The 17,652-nt window shown below is 36.3% G+C and overlaps 4 non-coding genes across 4 annotated transcripts; all 4 read left to right on the plus strand.

Annotated features, from left to right (window-relative positions):
- The first annotated feature begins 8,187 nt into the window (after positions 1-8,187).
- TRNAA-CGC (transfer RNA alanine (anticodon CGC)) lies at positions 8,188-8,260 on the plus strand. The gene has a single exon. It is a non-coding gene; the product is annotated as a tRNA-Ala (tRNA).
- A 2,483-nt stretch (positions 8,261-10,743) lies between these two features.
- Positions 10,744-10,816, plus strand: TRNAA-CGC (transfer RNA alanine (anticodon CGC)). Its single transcript has one exon. It is a non-coding gene; the product is annotated as a tRNA-Ala (tRNA).
- Positions 10,817-15,583: 4,767 nt separating this feature from the next.
- Positions 15,584-15,656, plus strand: TRNAA-CGC (transfer RNA alanine (anticodon CGC)). The gene has a single exon. It is a non-coding gene; the product is annotated as a tRNA-Ala (tRNA).
- A 1,564-nt stretch (positions 15,657-17,220) lies between these two features.
- Positions 17,221-17,293, plus strand: TRNAA-CGC (transfer RNA alanine (anticodon CGC)). Its single transcript has one exon. It is a non-coding gene; the product is annotated as a tRNA-Ala (tRNA).
- The last annotated feature ends 359 nt before the right edge of the window (positions 17,294-17,652 follow it).

Genomic DNA, 17,652 nt, shown 5'->3' on the forward strand with positions numbered 1-17,652 from the left:
ATATGATATGAAGGAAGATTCTAGTTGTGCATTAAATGATAATGAAAATGAAAAAATGTTGGGACCTCATGCATTATTGTGCGCTCATGCATCGGGGGATACCCCTTCTTCTTCAATATATTATGGACGCGTATGCTACTAGGTAGGGGAACGCTCATTATGTTTATCATAATACTGGGTCACTATTCCTAACGAGTGTCTTGCATCAACAGCTACCACAGAATGCTCGCCCGACTAGAAAGAGGACTAGGAGATGTGCAAATCGATTGGTGGGTCCATACTCACATGTGTGAACCGTGTGTAAAAAAATTAAGCACACATCCAAATTGTCGGTTAGGATAGCCGCCATAAGAAAATAGACTCTTATGATAGGTCTCATTTATGAAATTGTATGAGTTTGCATTTAACCTCAATAGTGGGTCACTTACGAAGTATTTCTTAAAATACTTAAGTCAAATGCTACTTCTATTTAAGGTAAAGGCAAGGCATCACTGTACCAATGATGATGACATCGCAATTCGAGACCATGACACATGCATAGGGTAGATGCATTTATTTTCTTAGCCTTAGGCTAGAATATGAGGTTTTTAATTTAAATATTTATTTATTTTATTTAGTCTTTCATTGTGTCGTTTTAAACATGTTTTCGAATACGTAAGTCCATGACAGTGTTTTAAGATAGAGTTTACGTTTTATGAAGAAGTTTAAATGCTAATTTATGCATAGAAATGATTATGAGATGATGGTAACAACTCTAGCTAAGTAGAAATCTAGGGTCGTTACAATTTCCTAAATCGGAGAAAGTGCAAAAATGTCTAATTCCTATCGGGTTGACTTTGATTTTTTCTCTCATTTTATTTTATATTTTCTTTGGTCCCGGTGTATTATTTTAAACATTTTTCTCTTCTACCACATCCTGAAATTCAACTAAAGTCTTTAATAAAATTATTATATTTAATAATAAAAAGGAAAAGTAGGAGAATTTGTACCTATCTAATTTGAGTATAGCTTATTTGGTAAAGGTTTTTTTTGATGTGAGAGGCATCAAGGTACAATTGGAACACCCAAGGCATAGGGTTTATACTCACTTTTTTTTTTTTTTTTTTTTTTTTTTTTTTTTTTTTTTAATATTTATTATTATTATTATTTTAAGACCTAGAACAGTATAAGTTACGTAAATAGGGTGTACTTACTTTACATGGTTCATTCCCTCCACCACTTACCTAAAAAGAGTAAACTTACCTAGAGTTGCTATCAATTTCATAACATAATCATTTTTATGCAGAAATAACGTAATCAAAACAATGTCATAGACTTACGTGTTCGAAAATATCTTTAAAATGATACAGCAATAAACTATAGGCTAGAATAAGACGTTTTTAAGTCTAAGAAAATAAATGCGACTACCTTATGCATGTAAAATGATCTCGAGTTGCGATGTCGTCGTTAGTAGTACAGGGATGACTTGCCTTTACCTGAAACAAGCAGGTGGCTTGAGTATTTTAAGAAATATTTAGTAAGTGACCCATTTGTTGAGGTTAAATGCAAACACAGAATCATGAATGGGACCTATCATATCAGTCTATTTTTCTACGGCGACTATCCTAAGCGTGGAATTGGATGTGTACATAATTTTCCAACACATGGTTTATATGTGCGAATATGGACCCACCAATATGTTCGCTTACCTCCTAGGCCTTTTTTTGATCGGGCGAGCATTCTCTAGTAGTTGTTGATGCTAGACACCCATTAGGAATAGTGACCGTCATGGTAGCATTATGGTAAACATAATGATTTTTTTCCTGCCTTGTACTATATGCGTCCATACTATCGTAAAAGGAGAAGGGGTATCCTCCGATGCATGAACACACAATAATGCATGAGGTCACAACATTTTTTTCATTTTCATTATCATGTACTACAACCCCGTTCACTCAAGCTTTCCTCTCCAAATACTGTAATGGTAGCAAGTGTATGCTCATCATGACTTAGATCCTTTCTCAACTGTACTGCTAACACCATTTTCATCCCTCTAGGCTAATGGGTGTTTTTCTGGATAATTATCGGGTTCGACCCCGTTATTACCAAGCTTTTTGCTAGGGGCATGGGAATAACTTTGTGTTCTAGTAGGAAGTTCGTCCTTAACACGATGTCGAATTCGTCCATCTTGACTATCGCAAAGTCAGTTCGTCCAATCAAAGTCCCCAACTTAATGAGAGTTCTTTTCGCAACTCCTAAGACGGGTAAAGCTGTCAAATTGATGATCTTCATCTTTCCTACATCTTGATGCCAAAGGATATTCAATCATTTTGCTTTGGTCTTCGTCATGGAGTTGTGGGTGGCTCTAGAGTCGCCAGTAGTGTTTCTGGTCACTCTATGGTTAACTCAGACCTCAACATACATAAAACTGCAATCCATTAGCTCTGTTGTCTCTTCCACTCTCTTCTGAAAAGGTAGACAGTATGTACCTCCCATCCCCAAGTTGCTGATATTTTCACAAAAAGTGTTTCTAGACCTCTTTTTGAACTGTTCAGATCCAAGTTTTACGTTCGTTTAAGTTCAATGATCAACTTGTAGGGTGGTCTTAAGGATATTTAGCCTTGAATTATGATTTATAATATGTATCATATTTGACCGTTTATTATAAGTAAATATACTGTATGATACTTTACTCTCACTAAGCTATAAATATCGGTTGAATTCCTATCATTTGAAATTTTTTGGGAAGGATTTTTGACCGAAAATAACTGAAATGGCTAGGATCAGGCGACACTTGTCTACTTTAAACCATATTTTTTCCTCTTTCTTCTTCTCTCTCTCTTTCTTTTACCTTCTTTCATTAATTCCGGTTTATGTTACTTTCATGTACCTAATTAACAAAGCGGCACCAAAATGACCAAAATAACCCTCAACCCTTGAGGGTTGACTTTGAATTTTCTTTCATTTTTCTACCATTTTTAGTTATAGAAGATTTTCTAAGAATTTTTCTCTTCTACCTCATTTTAAAATTTTGCTTCTAAGATTCTAAAAAAATTTCTTAAATTAATATTTTAAACTAGAAATTTGCTCGTGTTGAGACTTGTGTGTCACAATATCTCAATGCTAAACTAGTGTCAAGCTCAACGCCCCTTAAGGTGTCACGGTGCAAAAAAGCATGTGTCTATGTCTTGATGCTACCCAAAAATTTTTATAGTATTCACACATGTTTGGATAGCACCTTGATAGTGCACATATTTTTCCTATATATTCTTCTTTTTATAGTCTAAGTGAGGGAGACAAATTTCACAAGAAAATTGGTATTTTTGATTTATAAATCTTTTTTAAAAACTAGAAAACCTTTCGATACCATGAAAGAATTTTCAAGCTCGTGATTTAGGAGAGCACACATGACTGAAAATCAACACACGACATTAGTTCTCTCTTTCTCTTCTATTTTACCGTTTTTGTTATGTGTCTTACGTTTTCGTTAATATCATGTTTGTTATTGAAAACTAGACAACATGTTGGTTTCATAACCTTGCATGAGAGTCTAACATGCTAAATCAGTTTCCTAATGTCAAGGATTTCATTTTAAAGGTTTCGAAAATTAGACTGCGACTATAAATCAAAACAAAATCTGATTGTAACTTAGTGTTGTTCAAGTTTATTACAAATGAGAACGAGTTTGGGTTATATTTATAAACAAATATCAAAAGATCAATATGATGTAAGAAATTATCAAAACGCCCCTATGATGAGATTTGTTATGAATGTTGTTTTACGTGCTTTTCATTGTGTTAGAGAGAAAGATAGGCTATTGTGATGTGTGCTATAGGGGATTGATGAATGTTATCTCCCCATTGAGCTTGTTTGCTTGTATGTTTGCATGATACAATATGTGTTAGCTCCCGGTGTTTGACTATGTGTTCTCTCTGTAGAACATATTTATCTGCACAAAACTAGGGGTTTAGAGTTAGGTTGACTAGATGATGACTTGGGTCAGGTTGCCTCCAATAGACTAAGCACTTTAGGATCGTGAGCGACGGCCGGAGGATCTAGACCCTAGTGCTTCAAGACTAAGAAATATTCAAGGAGTCAAAATAGAACAACCTAGAGCTAGAAGACCGTGTTAAGCTACCAGCCACCTTAGGAACCCAATAGACCTTTTCAACTCCCAGATATGACCAGGGTGTAGTTCAAATTATGGATTATGCAATTAAGTGATCGATAGGTGTAACTACCTAGAAAAGCATGCATGAGAGAACTCAGTTAAGATTAGGGCGCTATAGCTAGCGCGACTTACACGTTGACCAAGTTCAAAATGTGTTCCATTAGACCCTACACCCCAGTATCATTAGTGGCGATTATCGGTCCCTAAGAATCTCGTAGGCCTCCACATCCTAGAAACGAGAGATAGGTTTAAACTACCTAGAAGTCCCTAAGAACCTCGTCCGCCTCCACGACAACCAATAATGATCAACGTAGCTCATTAGGCTATAGCAATGTGAACAGTCTCACATGTCTGTCCACTACCCTTTCCACTTCAGTATCGTATTGTCGAGACTCTACTTCGGGTTCCATACCATGGATCTAGGCGTTGCTTGTTAGGTTCATGCGACATGTGCCCCAACCTAGTGTAAATGACCAAGGGTCTCCTAAAACAGGACCCTTGTACTGTTGTTGGGTTTTATGTCCTAAAACTCATAGTTTGTAAACAAAAACATATTCTATTTTCAATAAAGTTATTATTGTTCTTTATTCAATAAAGATTGTTATTGAATAAAGTGAACTTTACGATCATTAATCTAAATCCAATAAACAAAGAACACTCTGGTTATAGTATGATCACTTGAACTATATGTAGAGACATGAGAGTGGATCAAGTTCAAGTATATAGTCAAAATGATCTATAGTATAAGGATAAGGCTGAGTACCTTATTCTGGGGACACTATGGATGCGGCCCACTTTTGTATATGATATAAACAATGTGATCACTAAATTGTACATGTGGAGACATGTGAGTGGGGGCGTCCTATGCAATGAGTATTGCATAAGATCGAACCATGAAGAAAACCACTCTCACTTTATAATGTCGTTTACTGTTGAGACTGATTTTCTTTTCATTCGATAACCTAGGTAACTCGGTTTTAATCCTAAGCTAACCATGAACTCCTTTTTATTCGGAATTATCCTTAGATTTGCATGGGTGAGTGTGGCTCTAGTTCGCCGACTCAATAGGCCTCCCATTTCAGGGGTAAGACTGGGTAAATGGCTGGGGACGTGGGGTGCAAGATGGAATTCGCTCCTACCCACTATTAGGGATAGAAGAGAGGTAGTTCCCTTAAGCATTGACTCCAGGTCTTGAACAAGGGGCCCCACCCTCTCATTGGCCTGAGAGGGATTCGGTTTACTAGTTGGACCACAAACCAATTGTTCATTAGATGATCAGTGAGACATAAGGAACAAGAAGTAACTTCAGGGGTTAAATGATAAATTGACCCAGCTCTAGTTACGAACAACCTGTGAAGGATCGACTTACTAATCATGGTTATATCAAATGGACAGAAATATATCTATAGTGAGGGGAGTGCAACTACTAGGCTATAGTGAAGTGTCCTAGTAGTTAACGAATGTTGGTTAACTAGGTTAATGAGTTTAACCGGTTAATCTTGGATCGTTGGTGCCCATGATCTATAGGTCCATTAGGTCCCTCTGCTAGCTCATATCGGACTAAACCATAGAACAGTGTGACGAGTGAGTTCGAAGTGTTCGAATTCAAATTAGGGAATATGCGCTACATATATACGATATATTTAACCGCATTTTTGTTTTATTTACGAATTAAACAAAAAGAGAGAATCTGAAATATTTAAATAAGATTTAAATATCTTAATCAATTATGTGTCGGAATTGATTGGGATTGGCATTTGAATTAATATTAAATATTAATTAAATAGTTTAATTAATCATTTAATGTTACTTTAATTTGAAATTAATTATTCAAATTAATTGTTGAATTAAAATGAAGAAAGTCAATATGTTGACTTCATTTAATGGAAAAGTACATGTTAGTGAAATTTTGAAGTGTCAAAATTTGGTTTAACAAAACTTGCATGCTTGCCAAATAAACCCCACAGGTTTGAGTGGAATTTTAAGTGATAAATTTGGTTAACTCAAACATGCATGCTTGACACATAATCCCAAACATTTGAGTGGAATTTTGAGTGTCAAAATTTGGTGAACTCAAATTTGCATGAACATGCAAACATGACTCTTTAAATAGAGTGATCATGGTACATGGAAGGTCTTCTTCTTCTTGGTGAAAAACCATAGAAAAAACCTCTCACAAACACTCTCTTCATATATACAAAATCCCTCCCAAGTTTAGTCACTCACCGAATTCCACAATCCCGTTCTAAGGTCGGAGGATAGTGGAGAAGACACTAGTGGTGGTTCGAAAACGGTTCGTAAGGAAAAAGAAGTTTGAACTACAAAAGATTAGTATTTAAACTCATTAAGTTTTAATAGTTATGAACATGCTAGTTATTTACTATAATTGATGTTCTAAAAGTGCCTAAGATCCAAAGCTTCCGCATGTGTTATATTAACACCATCAACTGTAAACCCGACCCTGAGCGTAGGTTAACCTAGTAGCTAACCGGCACACAGGGGATCGCTGCCCCCAAACTTTGAAGACTTTATGGTCCCGTGGGAGAGTTGTCAGGTAACCCCCTTGGATAATGCTCAAATTGTTGTTCAGATTCAGATCCAGCTATACTGTCTTGCAACTTATGAGTTCCCGCCTCAACCTAGAACATGGATCATCCACTACATAAGCAAGACAAGCCACTTGAGTAGTAGAAAAGAAGAACGAAAAAATCGCACAGACCCTTATGTGTATGCTTCAGTTCAGAGTCCTACTCGAAAGTTGGGGTACCCAATTGCTTAGAGAGCATTGAAACCTAAGCTCAAACTTCCTAGAGCAAAGAGTAAAGCCCGTGATACTTACTAAGTTAAGGATGCATTGAGAGCCTACAAGTAGGTTGGTTATTGAGTATTATTATACTCACCCCTTTCTCTTTTCTTTTCCAGGTGTTTACAGGCTGTTGCTCGAGGGGAATGAGCGTTCACGAGTTGTGTGGTCATAGTGGGGGGTTGTTCTAGAGTGCTAGCCCGTTTTTACATTTTTTAGGCTTTTATATTTTTGTTTTATAATGGATTCCTCGTACGAAACTTCGTCTTGTAATTAGACTTAATTTTTTATTTAATTTTGGTGTTCACTTTTCTTTTAATTTAAATTTTAGTGGATTTTATTATTTTATTATTTTTTTAATTATTTTCGCTTTCGTCTTTTTAGTCTGTATTCGAGTCTCACATGCTAGAGCTCTCACTTTGCATGCAAGAGGTACCATAGGTATGATTATCTACTTAGTAAGTAGCCTACCACACTCTTTTTTTTCCTTGTTCTTGTTGTAAGTACTTACGTGGACTTTGGTCCTTGAATTCTGAGATGTCAATCTTAGTTCTGATTTAAGGGTCTAAGTACTATTTTTCTTAGTTTGTAAGTGTACTTAGACGGACTTTGGTCCATGGATTCTAAGATCTCAACCTTTTTTTTCCTTGGTGCATGCAAGAGGAACAAGGTTCAATTCTTTTCTGATCTAAGGGTCTGGGTACTTTTTTTTTCTGCTTCTTATCTACAAAACTTGGATCTTGATCCTTGTTCAGTCCTTGATCGTTGTCTTGTTCTCCAAGACACTCCCCTAGTATTTATGGCACTAGTCATGAACCTGACATCCTGTGTGTCATGAACCTGACATCCTGTGTGTCATGAACCTGACATCTTGTGTCCAAGGCTTCATACGTTCAAAGCGATAGTGTTAACCTACGTCCAAGATTTCATACATTTCGAGTAACAAAGTTTGAACCTAGGTCATGGGTTCATGCATTCCAAGCGACATAGTCTGTACTTGAATCTAGGTTTAATAAAAAGTTCCATAGTATTTGGAGGTCCTCTAGAACATGAACCAAAGTTAAATTTACTTATGTGCATTACGGTTCTTGGTGTTTTTCTTTCACATTCCTTTAATTCATACTTAGCTTAAGGTTTATACAAAGATCCAAGCAATTTCTACAAGTACTTATTAAGAAGAGTCCAAAATCGCTACTTACCTCGTCATGGACGTTTAAGACATTTATTTTATAAAGGGGGTGTAGCTCATATGGTAGAGCGCTCGCTTCGCATGCGAGAGGCACAGGGTTCAGTTCCCTGCACCTCCATTGTGTGTTTGTTTCGAAATCTTAGGTTCTCCTTCTTCAGAGCTTCTTACCTCATCATGAAGTTCGAAAGTTTATTCTATAAAGGGGGTGTAGCTCATATGGTAGAGTGCTCGAGAGGCACGAGGTTCAGTTCCTTGTAAGTTCCTTATTTGTTTTCAGATTCTTGTCTATTCTTGCCTATCACACTATTTCTTTCTTATTGTAAGTACTTAAGACTCTTTATCATGATATATCTTTAGAACTTTGATCCTTGGATTATGACTCAACCATAATTCGGGTCTTAAGGGTTTTGGTACTATTGTTCTGGGTTCTTATCTTCAGAATTTGGATCTTGATCCTTTTTCTAGTCCTTGATTGTGTTCTTGTTCGTCAAGACACTCTCCCTAGTATTTATGATACTAGTCATGAATCTGACATCCTGTGTTCAAGGCTTCATACGTCCAAAGAGACATAGTGTTAACCTAAGTCCAAGGCTTCATATATTTCAAGTGACACAGTTTGAACCTATGCCATGCGTTCATGCGTTCAAAGCAGCGTTGTCTGAACTCGAATCTAAGTTTAATAAAAAGTTCCATAGCATTTGGAGGTCATCTTGAGTATGAACCAAAGATAAATTTCCTTATGTGCATTATGATTATTTTACACCGTTACTTGGTTTAGCTAATTAACCTTATCCAATGACTACCCAATTTCATATAAACTCTTAACATGTCATATTATGCTCATATTAAAAATTCATAGGCAGCGGAGTTCATTTAGTAAGTTATTTTAATGTTACTTAAATCACGAGAAATTTGATCGGTTCGGAGCCTTAACTCACGGTTCTTGGTGTTTTTCTTTCACATTTCTTTAATTCATACTTGGTTTAAGGTTTATACAAGGATCCAAGCAATTTCTACCAGTACTTCTTAAGAAGAGTTCTAAATGGGTACTTACCTCATCATGGACGTTCGAGACCTTTATACTATAAAGGGGGTGTAGTTCATATGGTAGAGTTCTCGTTCCGCATGCAAGAGGCACACGGTTCACCTCCTCCATTGTGTTTGTTTTGAAATCGTAGGTTCAAATCCTTCGAATGGTAAGGATCTCCAAGACACTCCCTCTAATATTAAGCTAGATCATGAACCAAAGGACCAAATACTGTGGAGATACTCCCTCTAATATTAAGCTAGATCATGAACCAAAGGACCAAATACTAATTAACCTTATCCAACGAGCACCGAATTTCATATAAACTCATGAGCAATTTAATCAGTTCAGAGCTTTAACTCACGATTCTTGGTATTTTTCTTTCCTTTAATTCATACTTGGTTTAAGGTTTATACAAAGATACATACAATTTCTACCAGCATTGATTATGAAGAGTCCAAAATGACTACTTATCTCATCGTGGACGTTCATTTCTATAAAAGGAGTGTAGCTCATATGGTAGAGCACTCGCTTTGCATGTGAGAGGCACATGGTTCAATTCCCTGCACCCCCCTCTATTGTGTGTTTGTTTTGAAATCTTAGGTTTAAATCCTTGGAATTGTAAGGATCTCCAAGACACTCCTCTAATATTAAGCTAGATCATGAACCAAAGGACTTCATGAGCAATTTGATCGGTTCGGAGCAGCGTTCATAAGAGTCCAAAATGGCTACTTACCTCGTCATGGACGTTCAAGACCTTTATTTTATAAAGGGGGTGTAGCGCTTCGCATGCGAGAGGCACAGGGTTCAATTCCCTCCACCTCCATTGTTGTGTTTGTTTTGATAACTCACGGTTCTTGGTGTTTTTCTTTCCTTTAATTCATACTTGGTTTAAGGTTTACAAGCATTGATTATGAAGAGTCCAAAATGGCTACTTACCTCTTCCATTTTTTCTTTCCTTTAATTCATACTTGGTTTAAGGTTTACAAGCATTGATTATGAAGAGTCCAAAATGGCTACTTACCTCATCATGGACGTTCGAGATCTTTATTCTATAAAGGGGGTCTAGCTCATATGGTAGAGCGCTCGCTTCGCATGCGAGAGGCACAAGTTTCAATCTTAGGTTCAAATCCTTGGAATTGTGTAAGGATTGGATGACTTGATGACTCTAAACTATAGAAAAAAAGATGCTTGGATATTGATCCTTGTTCTGGGTTCCTTGATCGTTGTCTTGTACTCCAAGACACTCCCTCTAATATTAAGCTAGATCATGAACCAAAGGACTTCATGAGCAATTTGATCGGTTCGGAGCATTCATGGTTATACTTGCAATTTCTACGCTCATATGGTAGAGCGCTTCGCATGCGAGAGGCACATGGTTCAATTCCCTGCACCTCCATTGTTGTGATTATGAAGAGTCCAAAATAGCTGCTTACCTCGTCATGGACGTTCAAGATCTTTATTTTTTCTTTCCTTTAATTCATACTTGGTTTAAGGTTTACAAGCATTGATTATGAAGAGTCCAAAATGACTACTTACCTCATCATGGACGTTCGAGACATTTATTCTATAAAGGGGGTGTAGCTCATATGGTAGAGTGCTCGCTTCGCATGCGAGAGGCACAGGGTTCAATTCCCTGCACCTCCATTGTTGTGTTTGTTTTGATAACTCACGGATCTTGGTGTTTTTCTTTCCTTTAATTCATACTTGGTTTAAGGTTTACAAGCATTGATTATGAAGAGTCCAAAATGGCTACTTACCTCGTCATGGACGAGATCTTTATTCTATAAAGGGGGTGTAGCTCATATGGTAGAGCGCTCGCTTCGCATGGCACAAGTTTCAATCTTAGGTTCAAATCCGTGTAATTGTGTAAGGATTGGGTGACTTGATGACTTTAAACTATAGAAAAAAAGATGCTTGGATATTGATCCTTGTTCTGGGTTCCTTGATCGTTGTCTTGTTCTCCAAGAAACTCCCTCTAATATTTACGATGCTAGTAATGAACCTAACATCCTGTGTTCAAGGCTTCATACGTATGCATTACAAGAAAATATTCAAGAATTTGATCGGTTCAGAGCTTTCACTCACAGTTCTTGGTATTTTTATTCCTTTAATACATACTTGGTTTAAGGTTTATATAAAGAGCCAAGCAATTTCTACAAGTATTTCTTAAGAAGAGTGCAAGATGGCTACTTACCTCGTTATGGACGTTCGGGACATTTGTTTTATAAAGGGGATGTAGCTCATATGGTTGAGCGCTCTCTTTGAATGAAGAAGCACATTGTTCAATTTCATGCAACTCCATTTTGTTTGTTTTGAAATCTTAGGTTCAAATACTTATATTATTGTAACGATCAGATGATTCGATAAGATGGGTAAATTTTATACTTTTATAATTTACAATACATTTATTTTATAGATTCATATGTAATTAAAACAGGAAATTAATGAATGAGTATAAAGATTCTAGCCTATAACACTATTTCTTTTCTTGTTCATGTTGTAATTACTTGGACTCTTTAGTTCTTATCTTTAATTGTGAGTTCTTATCATGATCTATCTTTAGGACTTTGATCCTTAAATTATGAGGTCTCAACCTTAGTTTGGATCGAAGGGGCTTGGTACTATTGTTCTGGGTTCTTTTCTTAAGAACTTTGATCTTAATCCTTGTTCTAGTATTTGATCGTTGTATTGTTCTTCAAGAAACTCCCCCTAGTATTTATAGTACTAGTCATGAACTTGACATTCTGTCTCCAATGCTTCATACGTTCCAAGCGACACAGTCTGAACTTGCGTCCAAGGCTTCATACATTTCAACCGACACAGTCTGAACCTATGCCATGACTTCATGTGTTACAAGCGATGTAGTCTAAACTCGTATCTAGGTTTAATAAAAGTTTCATAGCATTAGGCAGTCATCTAGATCATGAACCAATGGTAAATTTCCTTAGGTGCATTATGTTCATTCTACATCGTTACTTGGTTTAGCTAATTAACCTTATCCAACAACTACCAAATTTCATATAAACTATTAACATGTCGTATTATGCTCAGTATTAAAAATTCATATGCAGCGCAGTTCATTTAGTATTTTATTTTAACGTTACTTAAATCTTGAGAAATTTGATCGGTTCTTGGTGTTTTTCTTTCACATTCCCTTAATTCATATTTGGTTTAAGGTTTATACAAAAATCCAAGCAAATTCTAAAAATACTTCATAAGAAGACTCCAAAATGGTTTCTTACCTCACCATGAACGTTCGGGACCTTTATCTTATTAAGGGGGTGTAGCTCATATGGTAGAGTGTTTGCTTCTCATGCAAAAGGCACGGGATTCAATTCCCTGCACCTCTATTGTTATTTGTTTTAAGATTCTTATCTTTAAAACTTGGATCTTGATCCTTGTTCTAGTCCTTGATTGTTGCTTCGTTCTACAGGACACTCCTCCTAGTATTTATGGTACAATTCATGAACCTGACATCCTTTGTTAAAGGCTTCATACGTTCAAAGCGACGTACTGTTAACATACGTTCAAAGCGACGTACTGTTAACATACGTCAAAGGCTTCATAAATTAAAAGTGACACAATTTGAACCTATGCCATGGGTTCATACGTTGAAAAGGGACGTAGTCTGAACTCGAATCTAGGTTTAATAAAAAGTTTCATAACATTTGGAGGTCATATAGATCATGAACCAAAGTTAAATTTCCTTATGTGCATTATGGTCATTTTACACCGTTACTTGGTTTAGCTAATTAACCTTATCTAATGATTACCAAATTTCATATAAACTCTTAACATGTCATATTATTCTCAGTATTAAAAATTCATAGGGAGTCGAGTTCATTTAGTGCGTTATATTAATGTTACTTAAATCGCAATCAATTTAATCGGTTCAAAGCCTTAATTCACGGCTCTTGGTGTTTTTCTTTCATATTTCTTTAATTCATACTTAGTTTAAGGTTTATACAAAAATCCAAGCAAATTCTAAAAGTAATTCTTAAAAAGAGTCCAAAATTTTTTTTACCTCATTATGAACGTTCGAGACCTTTATTCTATAAAGTGGGTGTAGCTCATATAGTAGAGCGCTCGCTTTACATGTGAGAGGCACGGGGTTCAATTTCCTGCACCTCCATTCTTATTATTTTTTTAAAATTCTAGCCTATGGAACTTGAATCTAGATCCTTTTTCTAGTGATTGTTGTCTTATTCTCCAAGACACTCCTATTTATGGTATTAGTCATGAACCTGAGATCTTGTATTCAAGGCTTCATACATTTCAATTCATATCTAGGTTTAATGCAAGGTTTCTTAGCATTTGGCAATCATAAAGATCATGAACCAATGGTAAATTTTAAATTTCCTTAGGTGCATTATGTTCATTTTACACCGTTACTTGGTTTAGCTAATTAACCATATCCAATGACCACCAAATTTTTCATATAAAATCGTAACATATCATATTATGTTCAATATTAAAAATTCATAGGCAGTAGAGTTCATTTAGTGGGTTATTTTAACATTAATTAAATCCTGGGAAATTTGATAGATTCGGAGCCTTAAATCACGGTTCTAGGTGTTTTTCTTTCACATTCCTTTAATTCATACTTGGATTAAGGTTTATACAAAAATCCAAGCAAATTCTATAAGTACTTCTTAAGAAGAGTCCAAAATGGCTTCTTACCTCATCATGAACGTTCGAGACCTTTATTCTATAAAGGGGGTCTAGCTCATGCTCGCTTTGCACATGGGTTTGTTTTTAATGAGAAATAAAACACAAGAATTTAAAACACAACTTTCAATACATTTATTTTATCCATACACAAGTAATTAACAAATGGAATGAGTACAAAAATTCGAGAATATTACACAATTTCTTTCTTTTTTCTTGTTCTTACTGCCATACATTCTTGATCGCGTGGCGTCATGATCTAGACACGCTCATGACCAGCTTTAAGAGAAATTAAGTCCTAGATATATTTTTCGCCCCGGCTTATTGGCCTCATCGGACCTTTGCGAGGTTTGTCTTCGCCAATCGAACATCGGTTGTGCATAATCCAAGCTCGTTCGATCACACACGCCGCCTGCGCGTGCATGTTCAATAGTATGCGACACAATTGACTTACCTCTACACTAGGCCAAGTCATTCGCCTCGACCTTGCCTCTGCTCGGGCCAAGGACTCTCAATGCACCATCGCGTCTCATCTTGTCATCTCGATCTCCATCGACATGGCCAATATGTCTTGATACCGTCCTGAGTCTCAGGGTGTCGTTGGCCATCAAAACTCACTTGGTCATTCTATCAAGAATGGGCCCGCGTGTTGCTCATCTCATCGGGACTTGTCGAACATCCATCCATCCAGGTTCTAACGAGGCATTAGGCCTCCCGTGCCCATACCATGTCACTTACGGATACCGTGTCAGATAGCGGGTGTATGTAGCAACCTCCAACATGCGGGCTAAAACGCAACACCGCGAACTCGTGCCGACCGATACTGTCCTTGAAAAAACGCATTTCAAAGAAAGCTGCACGAGACACTAATCTTGACACGCTCGCCCACACTGTGACACACGTATGTGCCAGAGGGTAGCTCACTTAGGCCATAGGGTACAGGAGTTGTAAGTACTTGAACTCCTTAGTTCTGTTCTTGAATTGTATGTTCTTATCATGATCTATGTTTAAGATTTTGATCCTTGGAGTACGAGGTCTCAACCTTAGTTCTGGTCTAAGGGTCTTGGTACTGTTATTTTAGGTTCTTATCTTCAGAACTTGAATCTTGATTCTTTTTCTAGTCCTTGATTGTTGTCTTATTCTCAAAGACACTCCCCCTGGTATTTATGGTACTAGTCATCAACGTGGCATCCTGAGTCCAAGGCTCCTACGTTCCAAGCGACACCAAGTTAACCTACGTCCAAGACTTCATACATTTCAAGTGACACAGTCTGAACCTATGCAATGGCTTCATGCGTTCCAAATGACATAGTCTAAACTCACATCTAGGTTTAATACAAAGTTTCATAGAACTTGGAGGTCATCTAGATCATGAACCATAGGTAAATTTCCTTATGTGCATTATGATCATTTTACACTTTTAATTGGTTTAGCGAATTAATCTTATCCAATGACCATCAAATGTCATATAAACTTCTAACATGTCGTATTATGCTCGTATTAAACATTCATAGGCAGCAAAGTTCATTTAGTGGGTTATTTTAACGTTACTTAAATCCTTAGAAATTTGATCGGTTCGGAGCCTTAAATCACAATTCTAGGTATTTTTCTTTCACATTCCTTAAATTCATACTTGGTTTAAGGTTTATACAAAGATCCAAGAAAATTCTAAAAGTACTTCTTAAAAGAGTCCAAAATGGCTTCTTACCTCATCATGAACGTTTGAGACATTTATTTTATGAAGGGGGTGTAGCTCATATGGTAGAGCGCTCGCTTCGCATGCGAGAGGCATGGGGTTCAATTCCCTGCACCTCCATTGTATTTTTGTTTTAAGATTCTAGCCTATCACACTTGACTTGTGAGTTCTTATCATGATCTATCATTAAAACTTGGATTAAGATTCTAGCCTATCACACTTGACTTGTGAGTTCTTATCATGATCTATCATTAAAACTTGGATTATGACTCAACCTTAGCATGATCTATCATTAAAACTTGGATTATGACTCAACCTTAGTTGTCCTTGTGATCTAAGGGTCTTGGTACTATTGTTCTGGGTTCTTATCTTTCGAATTTGGATCTTGATTCTTTTTCTACTTCTGGACTTGTGAGTTCTTATCATGATCTATCATTAAAACTTGGATTATGACTCAACCTTAGCCTGATCTATCATTAAAACTTGGATTATGACTCAACCTTAGTTGTCCTTGTGATCTAAGGGTCTTGGTACTATTGTTCTGGGTTCTTATCTTTCGAATTTGGATCTTGATTCTTTTTCTACTTCTGGACTTGTGAGTTCTTATCATGATCTATCATTAAAACTTGGATTATGACTCAACCTTAGCCTGATCTATCATTAAAACTTGGATTATGACTCAACCTTAGTTGTCCTTGTGATCTAAGGGTCTTGGTACTAATGTTCTGGGTTCTTATCTTTCGAATTTGGATCTTGATTCTTTTTCTACTTCTGGATTGTTTTCATGTTCTAAAGACACTCCCCGTAGTATTTATGGTATAATCATGAACTTGACATCCTGTGTCCAAGACTTTATACGTTCGAAGCAACACAATATTAACTTATGTCCAAGGCTTCATACATTTCAAGTGACATAGTCTAAACCTATGTAATGGTTTCATGTGTTCCAAATGACGTAGTCTAAACTCGCATCTAGGTTTAATATAAAGTTTCATAGAATTTGGAGGTCATCTATATCATGAACAATAGGTAAATTTCCTTATGTGCATTATGGTCATTTTACACCGTTAATTGGATTAACTAATTAACCTTATCCAAGGACAACCAAATTTCATATAAACTCCAAACATATCATATTATGCTATGTATTAAAAATTCATTGGCAGCAGAGTTCATTTAGTGAGTTATTTTAACGTTACTTAAATACTGGAAAATTTGATTGGTTCGGTGCATTAACTCGTGGTTCTTGGTGTTTTTCTTTCACATCCCTTTAATATAAAGTTTCATAGAATTTGGAGGTCATCTATATCATGAACAATAGGTAAATTTCCTTATGTGCATTATGGTCATTTTACACCGTTAATTGGATTAACTAATTAACCTTATCCAAGGACAACCAAATTTCATATAAACTCCAAACATATCATATTATGCTATGTATTAAAAATTCATTGGCAGCAGAGTTCATTTAGTGAGTTATTTTAACGTTACTTAAATACTGGAAAATTTGATTGGTTCGGTGCATTAACTCGTGGTTCTTGGTGTTTTTCTTTCACATCCCTTTAATTCATACTTGGTTTAAGGTTTATACAGAAATCCAAACAAATTCTAAAAGTACTTCTTAAGAAGAGTAGAAAATGTCTTCTTACCTCATCATGAACATTCGGGGTCTTTATTCTATAAAGGGGGTATAGCTCATATGGTAGAGCGCTCGCTTCGCATGCGAGAGGCACGAGGTTCAATTCCTTGCACCTCCACCTGCACCTCCATTGTATTTGTTTCAAGATTCTAGCCTATCACACCATAGCAGTATCAATGACTACAATTCGACACAGATGAACTAAAGTTACTTGGTTTAGCTAATTAATCTTTTAATCTTATCTAATGACTACCAAATATCATATAAACTCTTAGCATGAACTAAAGTTACTTGGTTTAGCTAATTAATCTTTTAATCTTATCTAATGACTACCAAATATCATATAAACTCTTAGCATGTCATATTACCCTAAATATTAAAAATTCATAGGGAGTGGAGCGGAGTTCAGTTAGTGGGTTATTTTAATGTTACCTAGGACAAGATCTGTGACCAGTCTACAAGCAATTTAATCACTTG

The sequence above is a fragment of the Cucurbita pepo genome, chromosome 6 (assembly GCF_057944985.1).
Source record: "Cucurbita pepo subsp. pepo isolate OVF chromosome 6, ASM5794498v1, whole genome shotgun sequence".
Classification (NCBI taxonomy): Eukaryota; Viridiplantae; Streptophyta; class Magnoliopsida; order Cucurbitales; family Cucurbitaceae; genus Cucurbita; species Cucurbita pepo.